The 20,292-nt window shown below is 49.0% G+C and overlaps 1 long non-coding RNA gene across 2 annotated transcripts in view; it reads right to left on the bottom strand.

The window, feature by feature from the left end:
* Positions 1-20,292, bottom strand: part of LOC123286717 (uncharacterized) — a 105,975-nt gene that overhangs the window by 51,321 nt on the left and 34,362 nt on the right. Inside the window, exon 2 of one of the 2 annotated variants that reach the window (XR_011506428.1) lies at positions 5,915-5,979. The exons of the other annotated variant lie outside the window; for it this stretch is intronic. This is a non-coding gene — a long non-coding RNA (uncharacterized lncRNA). The remainder of the gene's footprint in view (positions 1-5,914; positions 5,980-20,292) is intronic. 2 annotated transcript variants of the gene reach the window in all.

Below are 20,292 nucleotides of genomic sequence, written 5' to 3'. Positions count from 1 at the left end.
TGTTTTCACATTCTCCTGACAAAGGAAGTAATTGAGTCCCTAGTGATCATGCTGAAAGAATTCAATGCCTACAGCTCCACTCTCAGCCGACACTTATTGTTCATGAAATCTTTAAACAGATATAAAGACGAATACAAAAAATCCCAGAAAATCACCAAGAAGCAAGAAGGAGAAGATGACTTCAAGTTCTGAGCTGCCTTGACTTCGAACACCTTCCCTAATCCGTGCAGAGCTAGAATCTACGTCAGAACATCAAGGAGTCAGAAGCTGAAAGTCTTTCTAAAGGAGACCATCTCTTTCTCTGTTTAAAAGAAATTGAGGGCTCAGAATTCAGGGCTCAAGGCTTGGATGGAATTATAATGGAAAGGCTCATTTATATGACAATTTGAGTTCCATTCATCCAACCCACCACTGCCACAGAACCCTCCTAAAAAATAGCTCTGACCTACCCACTCTTCTGCTCAAAAGTCCCTCCCAACTCTGCAGCTCCTACCAAATCCAACCCACAGTCCCTACTTGACCACAGAGGCCCCCACCCACACTCTGGTTCCCACCCCGACTCTCTCTACTTCAGCAAACTCCTCACTCTTCCTACATATGCCCCCCGCCCACCTGCCCTTCCTCATTCTCCTCCTCCGTGGGGATCCTTCTGTCTCCACATGGCCAAACCCAGCCAATCTTCCAGTCCACTACCAGTAGTAAGTATCCCATCCACTCAGCCTGACCCCTCATCTCACCTTCCTCACTCACTGTCACCCCTCCTCTCTCTGGACATTGTTTGCTATCAAATACAGGAGTTCAGAGAATCCAACTGGAATGTGTTTCATAAAGCACACGTATGACTTACTAATTTTGATTCCATTTCGATTGCCCTTAGTACAGTGTCTTGTACATAATTCAGACACAATGAGCGCTCCCTGGGTAAATGCATGAATACTAGGAATGTCCTGGTCTGACTCTCCCAGAGTTTGGATCTTTTCCCACACACTCAGCCAGAGTTCTGCATGGTCAGAGCTGAAAACACTTGTGGTTGACACTGAACCTGGCTGAGGGTTTCCCATATATATGAGATAGTCAGCTCCTCAGAGAATCCCTGCCCTTGGCAAGGATCCCTGTTCCAATTGCTAATTAATGCTGCTTATGCCAACTTCCTGGAGCAAGTGACCATTACATCCAGACTAGTTTCAGAAATATACAGTGAGTATACAACTCTTTTATTCTCCTTCTTTGGTCCTGGGTTTTATGAACAAGGTGAAATATTGTAACAGAAGATTGGACTAATTTTAGCTTGAAAAATAAAAAGTGTAGGTAACTGAGGGCAGGGGTGAAAAGCACAATCCAAAGTAGGAAATGTCCAGGAACGATGGGGAGTCAGTGACACTTCTGTCCTGACCTAGGTATAAGGACCAAGCAGGTGCTGGCTTGGTCCTTATACCTCAGAAATAGTGTTTTCCTGCCCAGATGGTCTCTCCGCTCTACTTCCTGGTATCTATAATATGGCAGGTGCTTATATTTTAAAATGTATGGATATAAATATATAGGCATGGATATATCATGTTTGGAGTTTTGTTCTGATTAAGAGGCACACTTGTGACAGAAAATTAGAACATAGAAAAAATTCAATGGAGAAAACAAAATACCCCATAATCTCACCTCTGGGAATTGACCTCCTTTCACTCCCAAGTTTCTGGGTCTTTGAGTTTCAGTTTGGATCAATCATGAACATTTGTGTTTGGCTTTTGGGTGACATTTTCATTGCCCTGCTGACTCTACAATGTTATAGCTGGAAAGACTAATCAGCTAGAGGTCACCTAGTTAGCCTACCTTCTGTGTTTAGAGATGGGCAGGAAGCCCAAGATAGGAAGTGGAAGGGGTGAAGCCAAGCCTTTGGTTTCTTTTTCCTTCACCCCAAAATCATATCTTTCCACTTACTCTTCAACTTCACAACGTTTCTTGACTCAAACCTAATCATTCTCCTTCCACATGCCATCGTCCAGCTTCTCCATATGGACCATCTTCTCCATGGTCCAGAGAGAAAGCAACAAAGACCACCCCAAGAGCTAATATTTATTAAAGAGGATTATTAATATTAATAATCAATAACTATGAGAAAAGTACCATAATTAGCCCATTTTACTGATGAAGCCTTGAGCTCGGAGAGTTAGTAACTTAGCCAAGATCTCTGAAATAGGAAGTGCTGAGATCCAGGATATGAGTCTACACTATGTTATTCCAGAGTCTTGAAGCAAACACTATGCTATCTGTCCATGAGACTAATCAAAAAAGAAAGTTCTGGATCCAACTGATTGGATTTGTGTGTTAAACCATAGCATACACACTTAAAAGTATGGAAATCGTTAAGTGTATAGTTTAATGAATTATCCAAAGGAGACACACCTGCTAACCAGTACCTATAAGAAATAGAACATTACCAACTCTCCACGAGACCCTCATGTGCCCGTCCCAAGTCACTGCCCTCTCTTCCCCAAGGGTAGCAAATATTATTATTTCTTTACTAGTTTTGCTTGTTTTTGAACTTTATTTAAATGGAATCATATAGAATTTACTCTTTTATGTCAGGCTGCTTTCATTATGTTTGTGAATTTCAAACATATTTATGAATGTGGCTGTAGTTCATTTTTATTTCTGTAGCATATAACATTATTAAAAAAATGTACCCCATTTTATTTATCCTTTTATTATTGATGCAAGTTTGGGTTGTTTCAAGTTTAGAGGATTACCAAATAGCGCTGCTCTGAACATTCTTTTGCAATGATGAACATGTGTAGGCATTTCTATTGGGTATTTACCTAAGAGAAAAATTTTGGGGTCCTAGAGTATGTGTAAGTCCATTTTAGGAGATCCTAACAGAGTTTTTGAAAGTGGTTGTAGCAGCTGTCACCCACAGCAGTGTATGAAAGCCCAGTGACTCTCTATCCACACCAAAGCTTGGTATTGTTGGTGGTTTTTATGTTAGTCACTGTGTATTGGTATCACATCGTGGTTTTAATATGCATTTTTCCTGACAAGTAACAATGTTATACACCTTTTCAAGTACTTGTTGGTCATTTGGTTATCCTTTTTGTAGAATTCCTAGTCACATATTTTGCCCATTTTTTCTGGTAGATTGTCTTTTTTCTAAATAATTTATGGGAGTTAGTTACATATCCTATAAGAAGATTTTTCCAGATAAAATATTGCAAATGTTTATTCCCATTCTGTTCTTGCCTTCCTACTCTCTTGAAGGTGTCTTTTGATGAAGAGAAATTCTTAATTGTAATCAGGTTCAATTTATTGATTTTTGTCTTCATGTTTAGTGTACACTGTGACCTATCTAAGAAATCTTTGCCTGCCCCAAAGTCATGAAAATATACTCCTGTGTTATCTACTGCAAATGTCACTGTTTTAAACATCCACATTTGGATGTAAAATCCACCTGGAACTGACTTTTGTTTATGGTGTGAGGTAGAAGTCAAGATGAATTTCTTTCCTGTATGGATAGCCAGTGCCCCCGGGCCATTGACTGAGAAGACTATCTTCTCCCCAGTGCTCTGCCTCCCTCCTCTGTCACATACAAATATTCATATCTGTGAGTCTCAGGAGAACTCTCTATTCTTTCTACTTCTCCTTGGGGCCATCCTTGCACTATGAGAGCACACTGCCCTGCTGACTGTAGCTTTATACTAAGACTTCACACCTGCTAGTGGAAGCCCTGCAAGTGTGTTCACCTTCAAGATTGTCTTGACTATATGCTACCACTTGTATTTCAATGAAAATTCTGAAATTGGATTGTCAGTGTCCACAAGATATCTGCTGAGATACTTTATTGTGATTGTATGAATCTTAGATCAATTAGGAGACAAGTGACATCTTAGCAACACATAGCAAAACAAACAAAAACATTAAAAAAAAAAAACCTGAGCCAAAGCAAAACATCATAATAAACAAGGAAGAAATGATAAACTGCGAAGAAATATTTGCAATTCATATCACAAAAGGGCTCATGTCCCCAATATATAAAAAGTTCCTAGAAATTAATAAGGAAAAGAACACACACTGTAGAAAAATTGGCAAAAGACATGAACCCAAAGTTTATGGGAAAAGATATATAAATAGTCCTAAATATATGAAAGTATGCTCAAGCTCAGTCATACTATGATAAAATTATTGAATTCAAAAATGTGACAAAGCTGAGAGAGAAAATAGAAAAGAGATTCTCTCTTCTCCAGGCTCTGCAGGCCCACCAGGTCCAGCACCCTGAGGACCCACCTGACTGCACTGGGGGTACCTATGGGGCTCCAGAAGATGGTGCTCAGAAGTTGCAGGTGGGGATGGCAAAGAACTCACTCATAAGCAGAACAGCTGGTGCAGTGCATATGCTGGTGCAGAGACAAGGCAGGGCTCAGGTGCACTCTTTGTCCTGGGGCCTGCACCTGGCCACTTGTGAGCACTGGGCCCTTGATAGGAGACCTGGACACTCCTGTTCCATGTCCACCAGCATCGACCCATGTTAGGAGGCCAATGCACCTGTGCCCACTGGAAGCTGGCACTCCAACAGCCCATCCAGTGTTGATGGAGCCTGACAAGGTGTCCTGCTGTGCATGCACTTATGAAGTTCTGCATTCAATGTCTCTTTGTATAGTTGGGAAACTGAAGCCCAGAAAGAGGCAGGGACTGGCCCAGAGAACAGTACATGGGCACAGTCAAGAAGAAAAATGAGGACACTGGCTCAACCCCTCCAATCACATTTAATTTTGAAATGACAGCCCCTAAGATCTTGGTGAACCCTGCTCAGCCCCTCCCAGTTTAGGCCATTTTCCTTCCTGCATCCTCATGAGGCACAGGCATGCACAAACAGAAGCCAACGTCACAGTTGGGGACCATGGGAGGGTAGGTAAGAAGAGCATAGACCCTGTACGTGACAAGGGAAAGAGAAGAAAGGGGCTGGAGACAGCTCTGCAATGGAATAGGGCATCCATTCTCCTGCCAACATGTCCAGAAGTCCATAGCATGAGGGTGATCCTTAAATTTTCCACCGTCCTGCCTGGGCAGAGGCCATCTCCACAGTAGTCTCCAGAGGACAAGGTCTAGGGTCCTGCACTCCACTGCTCTGGGCCCCTGGAACTGGGCTGAGCACACCCTATCCTCTAGTATAGACAAGGACTACAGGAGAGAAGGTCTGTTTCCTTCTCTACAAGTTGGGTGCTTGCAGTGGCTGGTCCCAAGGGTTCTGCATGCTTGTAAAGTCTGTAGACCTTGGTTCTCTACCAATGACCCACTGTGCTCTGAGGACAATGGGTATATGCTTTTCACTGCCTGAATGTCCTCCAGGGCAGAGAGGAGCTCGGGGATTAAAGATTTGGGGTAGGGCAGAATGCGGCAGAGCCAGGGACTGAGAGTCAGGGGTCTGAGAGCAAGATCACTCATAATCGGATCCTGGGAGTCCTCATTTGGAAGTAGGGGGAATCACTGCCCTGGCTGAGGTGAAGACGACTTTTGAGCAAACTAGACACCGCAGAAGAGAGAGGCAAAGAGAGGGCAAGAGTGTCTTCTGAGGTCCCTTACACAGCCCTGAAACCCTGCAGGTCCTGCTCCTTTACCCCTGGGACTCTGGAGGGCCTCTGCCTCCAGGTCACCCAACTAAAGCTTCCTGCCAGGGGCTGCCGTTATAGTGCTGGCCACCAGGGAAAGACAGCCTCCTGTGTCAGTGGTGCCCCCTGAGCTTTGCTGGAGCGACTGAAGCAGAAACAGTCACGCAAAGGTCATTCTGGCCATGCCCCTGCCTCGGAAACAACATGCACCTCTTGTTGTTAGTGATCATCTCTATGGAACGACCTGGTCAGAGGAAGGAAGAAGAGCTCCAAGATCTTCCCTTCAGAGATGATGCTCTGAGAACTCATCCCGTGCCAGGTACCTTGGAGTGTCCAAGTCCAGTGCTGAAAATGGCCAAGTGGTCTCTGTCTTCCAGGAGCTACCAGTCTGGAGGAGAGAAGGACAAAAGCACAGAAGCAAAACATATGAAAGGAAAGAGTAAGTGCTAACTGAAAAATAAAGCAGGGTGATATGAGGGAGGGCTGGGGGTGGGGGATGTCACTGGGTAGGAGGGTCTGAAAGGCCTCACTGGGATGACATTTGCTGGGACCAGAATGACAAGAGGGAGCCAGCCCTGCACAAGTCTTGGAGCAGCATGTCAGGGAGAAGACATCACTGGTACAGAGACTTGCAGGCAGAAGTGAGTTTGACAAGAGGAGGTTAGAAGCATGGCCAGTGTGGCTGGGGAGAGCCAGGGAGGAGAGAGGAGCAGGAGGAGGGCAGGGCCAGATCTTGGGGCCTGGTAGACTGTTAGTTATCCCTTCCTATCTGGAAACATTGCTCCAATATGTTGCATCTTAAAACTACAAGTATTTTGGGGCCGTCCCAGTGGCGCAGCGGTTAAGTTGGCACGTTCCTCTTCTCAGCGGCCCAGGGTTCACCAGTTGGGATCCCAGGTGCAGACATGGCACCGCTTGGCAAAAGCCATGCTGTTGTAGGCGTCCCACATATAAAGTAGAGGAAGATGGGCATGGGCGTTAGCTCGGGGCCAGTCTTCCTCAGCAAAAAGAGGAGGATTGGCAGTAGTTAACTCAGGGCTAATCTTCCTCAAAAAAAACAAACAAACAAACAAACAACTACAAGTATTTAATATCTCAAGTTTGGTGGATGAAGAATCCAGGCACGTATTAGCTCTGTTCCTGTGCTCAAGCTGTCTCACAGGCTGAGGCTGCAGCCTCAACTGAGGCTCAACTGACATAAGATTTGCTCCCAAGTTCACTCAAAGGATTCAGGATGCAGTTTGGGCTCAGAGCACAAGTTCCTTTCTATCTGTCTGCCTGGGCACTGCTTCGGTTCTCTCCTTGGTGGGCCTCTACATAGAGCAGCTCAAAATATCTGTGCTTGATTCCCCAGTTCAGGGATATGACAGAGAGAGAGACAGAGATACAGAGAGAGACAGAGAGAAAAGTGGAACACAAGAGAGGAAGTAAGAAGGAAGTGAGAGACTTTTTGTGTTTAAAACAGAAATGGCATCCCTTCACATTGGCTGTATTCTATTAGTCAGAAGCGAGTAACTAATGACTCAGTGGTTACACAGCGATGTGGAAAGGATGGGTATACCATGGGTGGGACCAGTGGCTACCACTGTAGAGGTTTCCCACCTCAAAGACTAAGATGAGGCACTTGGGTCTCATTCTAAATGTAACAGGAAACAATTGAAAGGTTTTAATCCAGAGGATGACAGTGTCTGGAATTCGTTCATTAAGTCCCTCATGGTTCTGACATTAAAATGAGGCCAAGGTAGAAGTGAGTGTTCCAATACCACATTGCCGAAACCCAGGCCTGTTTTGAGTGGTGTCCCAAGCTGTGTACCACCCCTTCTCACTATTCTTCCATCTCTAAGTTTATGCCTTAGATATACATGACACTAGCCCTCAGGTGTGATAGATATTATCTCCTATATACCCGACAATGTCCCTAGGAAGTAGATTCTAGCCTGATCCCCACTGTACATGTTAAGAGACTGGGAAGGACCTGAGAAGCACAATGAGGTTTCCAGGACAGAGAACTGGTCAGAAAAAGGAGGTCTGAATTCAGCTCTGTCTCCTCAAAGCTAGGACCCTAATTACATTTCCAGGGAGCTGTGGCTAGCGCTGTGCTGGCTCACTGTGTACAGTTAAGGAGATGATATAGGGGAGAAGGGTGAGCAGTAACAGCCCAGCAGGGGCTTTGGGTAGTCTGTTTGAAGGAATGGGTCCAGGTAATGGAATCTTGAGAGAGTGACCTCACTTTCTTGGTGATAGCCCCAACAGAACTTAGAACTCTGGTCACCAGGAACCCACAGCCCCCTATCCAACTCACTTGACCAGACACACTCAGGAGAACAAGATGTTCTGCTGTTGTGTCCTGAATTGCAGAGGCACTGGGCTGGCGAAAGCCCAGAGTGAAAGGCTCTTCTGTTGCTGTAGACATTGGCTCAGCCCTCATCCCTGATACCACTGGCCATTTGGCAGGAGGTACCCAAAGGTAACACAGGGCAGACCAGGGCAAGCCAATGTGGGACAGGCCACATTATGATCCCAGTGGAGCAGCCCCACACCCCGTGCCCCTCATCATGTGTGTGTGTGTGTGTGTGTGTGTGTGTGTTTGTGTGTGTGTGAGTGGAGGAGGGAAAGCAAGGGATGAATGGCATGCTCTTCTTGGGCAGGAGCAGGTTGTTAGGTATTGGAGGCCTGGTGGACCTGTTGTGTTCATACCCCAGGTCATGGCTGACAGCATAAGGTGAGCCCCTCTACTCATATGTGACCCAAGTCATATTATTCCCTCCCTGACTAGAGTTCTTTGCAGATGCCACTCTGTGCCTGAACTAGGAAACAGAAATTCTCATGGGGTTGCCCCCCCTGTGACAATATCCAGGCAGGCCTCGATGCCTCCTAGCCTCTCTATTGAGCAGTATTTTTGCAAAATTCCACTCAGACATCATCAAGGAGCTGTCCAATGGGTCCAACTGCTCTAACTCCCTAGACAACGGTCAGGTGCACCAGGCCTCCAACACCATCCACTGGTCTGAGGTGAAAATGGGTGGAGAGGGATCTCCATACCCAAGACCCTGAGATGATCAGGGTGGCCCAGAATTCTGACTCAAAGCTAGGGACTCCCCTGGGGCCCTCCCAGACCTTTCCAACATGAGTGTCCCACATGCCAGATCCCAAAGGAATCTGGACCTCCACATGTAACTCACCCACTACATGGTAGAGTAGAAATATACTCCTCACTTTCTTGTTGGAATGGTAGAGAAAATATTTAATGTTGCTTTCACTTTTCACAAGGCCGCTTTTTAAGAGCATCAGCATTTTGCCACTGTTTTGATTTTTTTAATGACTCACTCCAGGTATCCTGTGGAACAATCAGCTCCACTGTCCTTGCAGAGCTTCTCCAAGCCTTACAAATCATCACACTTCAGAGGGTGACTTCTACACAAAGGAGGGGCGTGGGATTACTTGATTCTATACATTTCTCTGCAACTTGTCACCTCACAGAACACATCTAATCATTGTAGGTCTGTCAGATCAGGAGCTGTGGCTTTATGTGACTTCACAATATCTCATAAAGGAAGTCATTTGCCACAGCAATTCAACCTTTCAATGTTGTTGGACCTTGACATGATTCAATTCTGTTGCCATTTCAGCAGTGCTGCAGGGAACATCTGAAGTGTGTCCTCATAGCCTGTTAGTTTACTAGGTCTGCCATAACATAGAACCACCAATTGGGTGGAAAGTCCCTGATGCTTACTGGCCCAGCACCAGGCTCTGTCTTAGTAGAGCTCCACCCAGGACATCGTCGAGGAGCCGATTGATGGCTTCAACTACTCCACCTCCCTAGACAAGGGGCAGATGCATCTGGCAACCAACAACAGCCAACCGTGATCTTGGGTAAGTAGGGGCACACAGGGGTCTCCACATCCAGGACTCCCAGGTGACTGGGGTGGACCCAGAACCCAGACTGGAATCTGGTGACAGCCCTGGGATCCTCCCAGGAATGCAGTTTCCCCAGAGCCTTCCCCTCCATGTCAGGAGCAGACCAAGCCTCCGGTTGAGAGGGAATGTCATGTAGCCCATGCTATGGACAGTCCTAGGTTCTGACCTGCGTGATCTGGAGCAGCCACTTAAAATCTCTAACCCTCTGTTTTCCAATATCTACAGTGGGGAAGTTTGTTGATGATTCACTGGGATAATGCACTTAACACAGGCTATTAATACTGGGACGTGCTATTGTTTCTCAGCTCAAAAAATGCCTGGAAGGTACCAGTTGTTTATCATTCTCCCCAAAATCAAATGATGCTGTTAAAGCCTAGAACCTTTTTCTGTGTGGGCTCTCATGTCCCTCCTCTTGCCCAAGTTCCTGAGGTGATGAGAGCTTCTGGTCTGAACTCCAAACCCTGATCTTCCTGGTGGCTCACGGTGATGCCACTAACTATATGTCCCTCCTTGTCCACTCGGTGTGAAAAGGAGTCAACTCTGGCACAGGATGAGACCTGCACAATGCAGACCCCCAAGACAAGGCATAACAGAGAAGCTAGCAGAGGCCCTGGTACCAGCCTTCCTGGATGGAAACATCTCCTACATCACCACCTTCTCATCCACGTACCATTGCCACCTTCACCACCACCCAACAGGTCCTGGACCAGCTGTTCCACAGGTGAGTGCCAGCCCCTCCATAGCACAGTGGTGAGTCTCTCACCTACTAACTGTGTGTCTGTGAAATGTCAACACACCTCTCTGAGCTTCATTTATCTCTTCTGAAAAGTGGAGTGGTAGGAAGATGAACTTCTTAGGGTTATTGTAGGAAATCATGAGATCAGCCACGGCAGGTGCTTACTTGCTGCCTGGCTCTGCAGAAAGGGCTGCAGGATGTGCTGTGGTTGCTCACGGTTATTATTTCTCTGTCCCCTGTGAAAAGTAGTCGGCCTCTACCATCACTGGGATGTGGCCTTTCTGAGTTTGGAAAACATATGGAAAAGCACCCTGTCAAGGAGTTTGAGATTCCATCCAGCTGGTCTTGGTCCTTGTCCTTGGGGTAGCCAATTAGGGATCACTAGGGCAGCAGAGGGGCCCAGGCCCACTCAGACATCTAGGGTGGTTCTGGTTGGACTTCATTCACTCAACAATATATTAAGTACCTACTATATGCAGGACTTTTGGAGACACTTAGCATAATGCCATGAATGAAGCAGACGCGATCCCTGGGCCTCAATTCTGGTCTGTCAGACAGTCACACTCAACACCATTCGCAGGTCCTGTCCACCATACATCCCACATGATGCCCTTGTAGCCTCTTCAACATTTGGAGGCATCTTCCCATATTCTGACCAGGATGACAGACCATGGACCACCTGAAAAAGTGAGCGGTGTTTGGGTCCAGAAGGAAGACCTTCTGTTTCTACAGAACAAGGTAGGGGGAGTGTACGGGGGCTATGGCTGGGGTGGACCTAGCAGAAACCTGCTCTCATCTTTTGATTCCCATGAGAGGTTTGAGGTTTGATGGCTTCCATTCCAGGAGGACAGGAGTCAAAGAGAATTGTGGATGGGTTCCCAGTCCATCAGGAACCAGGGAGGAGGTTGGGCTGGGTTGTCTCCTAGAGACCCATCCCCACTACAGTCGCATCTCGATCTTCCTCCCCTTCTCCACATCCACCTCTTTGACCACCACCACCAGGTCCAGAACAGAAGGTGTGTGAGCAACCTGCTCACAAATCTGCCTGAGTCCTCAGTCCAGTTGCCCAAGTGCATGGAGGGCTGAGGTGGGCCTTCTCCAGGCCCTTCGGGAGAAGAGTGTCAGTGGGAGAAGAGACTCACACAGACTCTGTGTTCAACCTGCTGGATGAACAGGCCTGCCACTGCCAGGACAGCCACACAGGGGTCGGGGCTGAGATGGGGCTCTCTCCTAGATGGGAAGGGGCAGGCATAGGGGCCCAGACCCAAACAAGTGTGCCTTGGGAGGACCGTGTGGAAGGAAAGGCCAGGCCTCTGACTCGGCAGCCCAACTGCCTTCCCCCAGTGCTATCCTTTCTATGGTGGGAACCTGGCTGAACCAAGTGCAGGATTTCTGGGAACCCCTGCACTTTCCCTATTTCAAGCTGAAGCTGGCCTATGTGTGTGTCAATTTGCCTGGCTTGGACCTGGAGAGCCATGCTGACCTTCTCTGGGTTCAGCTAGGGCATCTGGAGCCTACTGAGGCAGAGCTGGAAGGAGAGAGGACTGCAGTCTGGGAAGACTATCTGTGCTGGGGTGCAGGAGCTGCAGTTCCCTTAAAGGCAGTGGAGTCTGTCTCTTTGGAAAGGCACAAGGAAAGTCAGGTATGTGGGTGAAACTTCTCTTTATCCCACTCCAGTGCCAGCTCCAGAGCTCCCGCCAGCTCCAGAGCCAGAGGAAGGCCCAGCTCCTGGGTTAAAGCCAGCTCCAGCTCTAGTTTCCCCACCTGTACTAGAGCTGGAGTGAGCAGGGCCTCCATCAGCCCCTCCTGGGCTAGAGCAAGCACCACCATTAAATTCAGCCCCAGTGCCAGCTCCTGAGCTGGAGCCAGATGGACAATGGACTCTCCTGTGACTTACACCTCCAGCTGCAGAAATAACAAGAGAGCCAGATCCAGCCCCGGAGCCCACCTGCTTCTGGGCTGTGACCACCAAGAAACTGCTGAGGGAGGAAAAGCCTAACCTCTTGAAGTTCCCTCCCCAGCTGGTGGCAGAGCAGCTGACGAGGATGGATGTGGTGCACAGTGGGGCTCTCAGGGCAGGTGGGGCCTGCCTTCCCTGTGCCGTCAGCTGCCTCGGACCTGCCATTCCCTGATCCAGAATCCAATGATCTGGGTCCAAATCCCAGCTCCTCCACTTACCAACCCTAGGACCTGGGCAGCTTTCTTAACCCCCAAGCCTTTGCTGTCCCTACGTGGACAGTAGAGATGGACACTATGAGCACCTGCTGCAGAGTGGCTGTGCAGATGAATGAGGTACAACAGAGAGGGAGTTGGGCAGTCTGGCCCTTTGGTCGGGGAGGGGAGCTCACTGAAGTACTGCCAGATCCTTGGGTCCATCACCCATTTGCCCAGGAGGCCTCAACAGCCTCGGCATTTATTAGGCACCTGATATGTACTTTCCTACATGGAAGACAAACAAACAAAGCCCATGGTTGTTGCTGCCTCGGGGGAATGTGTATCTGAATGGGGAGTCAGACAAGAGGGTGATCAGAATGGGTGGAAGATGCCCCTTGACACGGGCAGGTGTGAGCTGTGTTCTGGTCGTTGGAGGAAGTGAGACTGGGCTGGGAGCAAATGCCTCTTCCCATCCCCACAGTGTTGTGTCCTGGGTCATCCTGTCCTGGGTACCCTCAGTGGACAGAGGCAAAATCCAGGGACTCCCACAAGCCTCAGGCCACATCCTCAGCTTCCTGAGCTCCAGCTCTGACCACTTACCCTGCCTGGGACTGTGGGAAAACTCTGGATGCTGAGCTTGGGTGTGGCAGGGCCGGGAGACACTCCCCAATCTCCTCAGGAACCATTCAAGAAGGCAGTGCCCTGCCATTACCTGCACATCATCTGGTTCTGGCAGGATGTCAGGGAAAATGAGTACTTGGCACCCACCATCCATGCCACCCTACACACTTCATCACTGTGGCCAACTGCATCATCACCACTGGCCTCAGGGACCCGAGCATGATGACCCAGGACACGGGCAGGGTGGTGGAGCTCTGGATGCAGATGGCCAAGATAAGTCATGGGAGGCCAGGAAGGCCCTCTCCGCCTCTTCTGCTTTCTCAACTCTCAGGATTGAATCTGTGGTCTGAGCCCCTGCACAGTCCCTAGGCCCCTCCTGCCAAGGCCACACTGACCTTGACTCCTGGTCCCAGTGGTGGCAAGCTCACTTCCCTCCTGGGCTTCCTCCTTGGGTTGAGCTATCCCTGGGAGTGTTACTCATCAGGTCCCAGGTTTGCCCTCCCTGGGTTCCTTGGGCATCTGTCTCATTGAGGACAGGAGATGTCCACGAGGGGACAGAGGCCAGAGGAAGCAGGGCACTAGCTCCCCCTCACAGCTCACTCTCTTCCCTTCCCCAGGTGTGCTGAGTCCTAAGGAGTTTCTCCTCACTGCATGCCATCGTCTCTGCTCTGCAGAACCCCTCGATTCATGGTCTGAAGAAGACAGGTTTCCAGGTGGGCACTCCACTCTCTGAGCAGCACCAGGGTGAGCCAGACACCCTACATAGGGTTGGAATTGCCCCCTCAGTCAGCTGGGACCACCTGGGAGACAGTGAACCTGGAAGACAGGGACTAACCTGGATGGCAGGTCTCTGAGTTTCTCTGGGACCTTAGGCCAGCAATTCTACTTCAGGAATTAGTTTTCTTAAATGTCAGATCCTGGCTTGAGCCAAATTGGAGATTTTCATTTGTTTACTTTGCAGCAATAGAACTCTCTCCTGTTCTAAGGGGGACGGGGAGTGATGAGGTTCAAGGGAGGAGAGGCATGTGCAGGAGATTTGCACTGGCTCCTTCTCAAGAGGTAAAGGGAGAGCAATGATGACAGTCAGACGACACTGAGCCCTCAGGAGACCCTGGGAGGCAGGCAGAGTTCTTACACTTTCCAGATGAGGAAAGAGGCCCAGGGAGGCCTGGGCAGCCCCAAGGTCACACAGCAGTGTTGGAGCTGGGATTGATCTAGGTTCTGAGCACCCTGGAGGTGTGAGCAGCAGAGGCCCCAGGTGACCCAAGTCAGATGTCCAGGGTCTGAGGTCAGGGGCCTGAGGGAACATGTGGAGGAGAGTATGACCTCACTGACCCTGTCCTTGACCCTGGCAGGAGGCAACCTCCATGATGATCACCCTGCAGATCGGCCCCCCAGGGAGCCCAGGAGAGGCAGCAGCAGCACGTGAGGGTACCTGTGGGGGAGGGGCCCAGGAGTCAGAGGAGAGGGGGCTCCCCCCCTCTAAGCTGCAGGTGTCCACCAGGAGAGGGGCCTTCCTCCGCCAGCCCAGCTCCTGGTGCCACAGAGCCTGAAAGGCCTGCATTTGAAGTGACCAAGAGGAGGTTTGGAAGGGCTGGGTGCAGGATGGATTTGGGGTGGGGAGGGGCAGGGACCATATACCCTGGGATTTGCCAAAAGCCAGCCCTGGGAGGTGAGCGGCGTGGTGCCTCTGGAGGGGAGAGGAGGAGGGAATTGGGGAGAGGCTGCTAAAGGTCCTGCGGTGCTCTAAGTGGGAGCCTGGGGTGGCCAGGAGGCTTGAGTGAGGGATTTTAGAGGAGGGTCTTTGGGGTCCCCTGAGAGCAGAGGCTCATCACCACCCCCACCGCAATGGCACAGGGTGTTGCCCCCTTCCTTGGCACATAATTCAGTTACCTGCAGTTGCTGGAAAATGTGATGGAGGATTATCTGGAGATGAGTGAGCCTGGAGGTGGGGCCAGGAGATGAGGATCCTGAGGTTTGGGAGGAGAGAGCCCCACAGTGAGCCCTGAGCTCTCAGCACTTGGCAAACCTCCTCTCACGAAAGCCTCACAGCCACCCCTGGGAGCCGGGGCCTCAGGACCATCTTAGCAATGAATGAACTGAGGACCCACATAAGCTGCCATCCAGCTTCTCTGGGCTGGTGAAGCTCAGAGCTGCCTGACTGCAGAGCTGCAGGAGGTTGTGCCTGAGCTGGACTCAGCCTCTCCCTCAGGCTCTGTTCATGGAGGGAGTGAAGTCAGGCCCCTCCAAGTCAGGAAATATATCAATGGTTGAGCTGTCCCTTCCTGCCTGAGGCCTCAGTCTCCCCATCTGTCATCAGAGAGGGTTGGGTTACAAAGGTCTCTGGCCTCGGCTCCCCTGTCCCCCCTGCTGTGGAGCCCAGAGGCTGGCGCAGGTCCCAGTCCTATTTCCAGAAGTGCCTGCCCCCAAGCAGTAGTGCAACATGAGAAGAGGTGGGGATGGGGGCTAGTTATGGGCTAAGTGAGCTGTTTCTCATGGACTTTGGCTGTCTGCCTTCCAGAACAATGTAATCAACTTCCAGAAATGTGATGAGGTAAGCAGCTGTGGCCTCACTGTGGGACAGTGGGGGTGTGGAAATCAGAGACCCTCTTGGACAAGACCCTCTCTGGACCCATCCCTTGGGTCTTATATTTATTGAGAGAGTTAGATACACAGGGCTGGGGATCCCATCACATTGGCGGGTGGGGGAAGGGGCTGGCATCAAGGACATTTTCCTGAGGAGGAACTATTTCAACCCAAGGGTGAGAACAGGCAAGTCCTGGATGGAATAGGGGGGAAGGAGGGTTCCCAAGTGGGCAAAGACCCCAGACTGGTTCCCTGCCCCTCTCCTCACTCCCTACAAGACCCCTGCAGGATCCCCTACCAGCAGGCCCTGTCTGCATCCTGTCCTTCCTGTGTCCCAGCAATTGAAAGTAACTGAAGACATCTTGCTACTCCAGGAGACTGAGAATCATTACAACCTTGAGCCCCAGGAGCAATTTGGGTCCTGGTTTCAGCCCACGGAGCCCCTTAGTGAGGATAAGAGGTGAGGTGGGGCAGGAGTTGGGTGAGGGCAGGGCAGACTCTCTCTGATGGCCAGCTCCAATGCCCGTGGCCATGGTTGCCTGGTCAGTCCCAGACCTTGTTTCATGGTGACCCCAGGGGCACCGGGACTCCAGTTGCTGGCAGGCTCTGAGACGGACACCTGAGGTGTGGCTTCTGGTAGTTGACAGGTCCACTCTGTCCTGTAGCTACAGCCTTGTCCTGCCAGCTGGAGCCCCCATTCCAGTGGGCCAGCAAGATTTGACTGTTCTTCAAGGCCAAGAAGAACCCTCCATTTCAAGCTCAGGGTTGAGTATCCAGATCAGCTGTGACTGAATCTAGGGGCTCAGTAAAGCTTTGGGCTAAGCACGGGCCTGGGGAGTTGGACAGCTGGTGCTAGGATCCCAACTCCACTACTGAGCAGGTGTGCGATGGACAATTCCCCCCACCTTTCTGGGACTTGATTTCCTCCTCTGGGAAATGGGTGAGGCTAAGTGCCAGCTCCCACATCAGGGACAAATGGGGTACTGTTGACTGAGCACTCAGCACAGGGTTTGGAGCACAGTGCAGAGGGGGCAGGGAGGTGGGTCATGATAATCAATAATCAGTCTCTTCTACTCAGTCACCAGGTCCTCAGCACAGAGCATGGACAAGAGGCAGACAACACTCCTGAGACCAGATCAAGTGGAGCCTCTTCCTCGGCAGTGGGGAGACAGCTGAGACACTCAGGGTGCACTGGGCCAGCTTCCACCCTGATGGGAAGGAGAACATTGTAAGCCTTTTCCTTGGATCCCTGAAGCCCGAGAGACAGAGGACGACCTGCCCCAACTCCCTGACATCTGCACCCCAGCACCTATTTACTCATTGGGGAGGGGCAATACTTACTTGTTGTTAGTAGTAAATATTAGATTTGAATATTATATTAAAATCCCGTTTCTTTGATAGCCTGGGAGTCACGGTATGGTTCTTTCACTTCCTCAGCTCATGTAAATGAGACACAGAATCTCACATTCCTCCTCAAATTAAGGAGTCTCGCGGGGTCACAGCTTACTTTACAAGGGAGAAGTGAAAAGAGCCAGCCCCCTTCCCTGGCTGCTGAAGGACACCCCCAAGTCCCCTTTCCTCAGAGGACAGGGTCATTTCAGTGTGGTTCACCTGGGCCAGGAGCAGACACAGCCTCTCAGAACTCCTGAGACTTTCACAGACACATTGACAACCACTGAAATGTGGGTGTCTTTCAGATGGCACTTGCCAGGACCATGTCCTGCTAAGGGACAGTGGCTGCCTTTCTACAGCTTTCGAGGAAGAAGGAATGTTTTCTGCTTCTCTTGTTGCAGTTTCTTTTGACCAAATATTAGGAACTTTTAGTTTTCTATTTCAGTCTCTGGATTACAGCAGCACTATGTGGGGAAAACAATGTAAAAACTCAAAATGTGCATGCGGAGAGGATAAGGTCAGCGGAAGGTCATTTACAGATGGACAAGGGCAAGCAGGACTTTCTCTCCTCAGGCCCCCTCTTGGGACTCCATGGTCACTGTTTCCCTAGATGGGACTCCTCCTGGGATCTTGGTCTATGACCTCAGAATTTCTTTTCCTGCTGGTTTCACATCCAAGGGAAAGATTTGCGATGCAGCTTTTAAGGCTACATCTGGGCTTCATTCCATAAACATCATCCTCCCTGTGAACTAGGATTTTCAGCACCCCTGCACTTCCTTATACAATTCTTTTTAGGGCAGAAATTTCCTAGGAGGCCCCCAGCCTCTCTGTTAGGTACATTGTGGCTGCTTCTCCCTGGCTGAGCCTCATAGATCATGGGTGAGCTCTAGTTTGCCAGAATAAGGGACCATAATGCTGGCAACTGAATGACCCACACTCTCCCTTACTGTCCAGGGTGATATCTGGGCCCCTGTGGTTCTGAGGTCCATGGTCTCGAACAATAACCAGTTTACACACTCAGTCATGTGGTTACTGATTCATTCTAAAGGGTAGCTGGGCCCAAGCGCACAGAATGTAGCCCCTGGGAGAGCCGTGTTCTTTTCCCTAGTCTTGTGCTGTGGTTTTGTCAGGGGGGCTGTGAACCTTTGCTGTTGGGACCTTTGAAAGAGGAGGCATAAGAGGAATGTGGGTGAGGGGTCTAGCAGGGAATGCCACCAAACTGATGATTCAGAGACATGCATGGACACAGCCTGACCAATTAAAATCCTGAAATGCTTCCCATCAGGTAGTAAACAGACGCTGCTCTGAGCTCACCCTGAGAACCCACCCCATGACCAGGAGATAAAGGTTACCACTTGGCATTTTGAACATCATCCCCTGAAAATATCCTGTAAGACAAGGGCCGGGTGAATTTCTTGGCACTTCTGAGTTATCCCCTCCTTCCCAGTGGCTACAAGTGTCACCCAGACACACCACAGGCTGGACTCTGTCAAGGAGGCCATTTCAGGACAGCCAGAAGCTGGGGATAAATCCTGGTTCCCGGCAAGGCACTTCCTGATGCAGCACAGCCATCAAGGAAAGTGATTTGCTGAAGAAAAGTAGGGAGGGCTGCACTTCCCCTCCAAAGAGAAAGAGAAGTGTGAGGTCCCAGGGCTGGTTCAGGGCCAGGAGGAAGGCACTATGTCCAAGGGGTTTCTCTCACAGAGCTATGAGGCTCCTGAGAGCTGACTCTATATGTACCAATATTTAATAAGTCTTGAGCCTACTATAAGGCAGAGGTAACAATTTATTGTACATTTGGGTTTCCAATGGCCAAAAATGAACTGATACTCAACAAAAAGAGGCCCACATTTGCAGCAAGAACTATTTCATCACTTTCTTTTTTTTTTTACTTTGACATAAATTTAACATATATATATGCACACACACACACACACACACAAATACATCCTGCACTCACACTCATTCAAAACAGAATAAAAAAATACTCATAAGCATCAAACCCATGTTTTTGCAGCTGGTCCCCTTTTCATAGCTAGTATTTTTAACTACCTTCTTCTGTTACCCATTTCATATCCCCTTTGACCTCAGCAAGCACCTGGGCTGGTCATGGTTCTCTGCCTATTTGGGGGACCACAGCCTACATTCCTGAAGGGTTTGGGACATAGGTGGTCCTGCCTGGGTTGGTTTCTTGTAGTTTTCCATTGACTTTAGTCACAGGGCATGGAGATATAAAAAATGCTCTAAGGAATCTCCTGAATTCCAGGTAGAGGCTTCCTAACCTCCATTGCTGAGTAGCAGAGGGAAGTCTAAGGCCCAGAGGAATACCAAGAGTATAGGCAGTGTCTGCATTGGATGTAAAGATGAATAAGACTCAGAGGAAAAGCCTGAGGGAAAAGCAAGGCAGTCTTTTTTTCATCTTCTCTGCACTGAATCCACCTAGACAGTCACAGCAGAGGCTCCCCAAAAAGCAGGCCAAAGCACCCAAGCATGAGGCAGGCTGGGCTGTCCTGCCAGGGCTGTGGGGAATAGACACATTATCTCTACACAGCTTGCAGACCACCACCGCTGAAGACAGCCAAGGGCTAAGAATTAAAATCACCTATTCCATTGCTCCCATTTTTTTGGTGTGAGCTTTGCCTCCTCAGTCTGAAGCAGGCACTCTCTAAGAATGCCCTCTCCAAAGGTTATAATAATGATAATAACAGCTATTCTAGTTGATTACTTAATATCTGCTAAGCACCATGACTGGCAAGCTCTGCATGCATTACCTCAGTGATACTCACCGTCCTTGAGGGCTTTATTCCCATTTTATAACTAAATATATGGAGGATCAGACATATTAAATGACTTGACAAGAACGGGAAAAAATACTTGGAACCAAAATTAAATATCTTGCCAAACTACGTGTCGAAGAAAGAGGTAAAGACATTTTCCGATATATAGGCAGACTCTAAGCTGACCTCCCACAGGCCTTCAGTGAAAAAAACAATGAGGAATGTACATCAAAAAGAAGAAATGCAAACCCAGGAAAAAATAAGAGTTATGAGGGAAAGAAAAAAATTAGTGTATCTAAATTATATTAGCTTTAAAACAAGACATTAAAACACATTCTAACTAAAATTCCAGATGACTACCACATGGGAAAAGACAGGAGAGAAGATTCAATTTAAAAATAAGTCATTTTGAGGGAAAATATAACTACTACAGATACTATATTATTTTTTAACACATCACTCCCAGAAACTGGTAAATCTTTCAGACAAAGGTAAGTAATCAGGAAGAGGATTTTAA

The sequence above is a fragment of the Equus asinus genome, chromosome 10, assembly GCF_041296235.1.
Source record: "Equus asinus isolate D_3611 breed Donkey chromosome 10, EquAss-T2T_v2, whole genome shotgun sequence".
NCBI classification, from domain to species: Eukaryota; Metazoa; Chordata; class Mammalia; order Perissodactyla; family Equidae; genus Equus; species Equus asinus.
This window is presented reverse-complemented; position numbering and strand designations above follow the sequence as displayed.